Genomic DNA, 1,764 nt, shown 5'->3' on the forward strand with positions numbered 1-1,764 from the left:
TTCATGTAAGAGGTAGCACTTGTAGCCGCATTCATAATGCTGAAAAGTCTCAACGTCAACTATTACTAACAGATCAACTCAGGTCTGATCATGTTAAGGGGTGGCCAATGGACCACAAAGTACAGAAACAGATCAAGGAAAGGCATGAACTTCCCTCCACATAACAATGAAGCCTTAATATTAGGACCAATTGTTAGATATCAAATGTATATATAGTGGCCCTGCTTATGGCCTGATCATAACATTTCATCCGCGGAGAAAAACTTTGAACCATAAAGCCGATCTTTTACGATACCTTCTCAACCCGTTTTTGTAGTCTACATACACCATTCCGAAGCGAACAGTGTATCCGGCAGTCCACTCGAAATTGTCCAAGAATGACCATGCAAAGTAGCCCTTCACCCTAACACCATTCCTGACAAAAATTCGAAGTAAAGGAAAGAGGAAGCATCAAAACTACAAACTTGCATATGTTTAGTTTTGTGTAAGACACTTGTATAGGAAAATACAAACACAATACTTCAAATTACATCTGATTCTGAACACAAGAAGTTAACAAGAGAGAACAATGGGTCAATAAAAAGAAAGTCAAAAGGTAGGTGAGCAAATGAATTCCAACACCTAAAATATCCAATTCAATGAGTTTTTGTAATTTCTTTTATATATGTGCCTATAATTGTGTCTGAACACTTGGTATCTTACTGTGTTGTATTTTATGTGCGTGTTTCTTAGGTTGCAACTGAACTGATTTATTTTTGCACTTACCTGATGGCCCTTTGAACATACAGAAGGTGGCTTCTGAAGTAGTCCATCCTCATTTTGTCATCAAGAGTCCTTTTACCATCATTGGCCTCGTCAATTCCTATGAATATAACAAAGAAATCTGATGAGGAGGAGAACAAGACAGTGGAGGTGTGACTGGGTAAAGATCCAATCCAAGCCTTTACGGTCAGAGGGAAAGTAGTGGCTAATCTTACCATTTTCCGTTATGTAAACGACAGGATTGTTAAATTTGTCCTTTGTGTATTGTAGTAGCTCTTGAATTCCTCGTGGATAGACATAGAGCCAGTCCGAGGCAGCCTGCAAAATTATTTAACTTCTCAATTTCTTTCTCAAATTGAACCAGTTCGGGACAAATAATGAATTTGTGACCCCAAAGTTAATTATTTTGAGGGAGTCAACCCTATAAGCCCGAAAAATATTAACCCAATCCAGATTTTACTTGGTTTTTACTATAGAAATATAAACCCATTTGGGTGACGTTTGGCATATAGTTCTTTAAATGTTTGGAGCATTTCGGGTATAATATAGATCCAATATTTTATATTTATCATTTAAATACGTTTAAAGAACTTGGAAAATTAAAATGCCTGGATACCAAACACCGCCTTAGTGATAACTTTAAGCCATCCACCCTTTAAACCAGTAAGTTATTAAACCAACCTCCTTGAAGTAGCGCCTCAGGCTTTGGCTACAAAAAAAGTCTTAAAGACGACATTCAATTTCATGAACTAAACTGTCTTAAACCGAGTAAAAAAATGATCTCTAGATAATTACCTTTGGACCAATAAGAACTCCATTTCTTACAGCTGAAGCACCAAGAGGGATCATAAGTAAGCAAAGGTATTTGCAAAGTCAATAAAGAAGGTGGAGAGAGACAAAAGGTTCAACTTCATAGCTTACTAGTAGATCTAACGCAGCGTCTGTGGAGAAGGTTTGCTTTTCATGTTGGCATGGTGTATCAGCTGCATAATATGAGGTGTA

The 1,764-nt window shown here is 37.2% G+C and overlaps 1 pseudogene; it reads right to left on the reverse strand.

The window, feature by feature from the left end:
- LOC114732910 (beta-glucosidase 16-like) lies at window positions 1–1,758 on the reverse strand (annotated as a pseudogene).
- Between the last annotated feature and the right edge of the window lie 6 nt (window positions 1,759–1,764).

The sequence above is a fragment of the Neltuma alba genome, unplaced genomic scaffold (assembly GCF_004799145.2).
Source record: "Neltuma alba isolate B1F8T4 unplaced genomic scaffold, ASM479914v2 tig00000410_pilon, whole genome shotgun sequence".
Lineage (NCBI taxonomy): Eukaryota > Viridiplantae > Streptophyta > Magnoliopsida > Fabales > Fabaceae > Neltuma > Neltuma alba.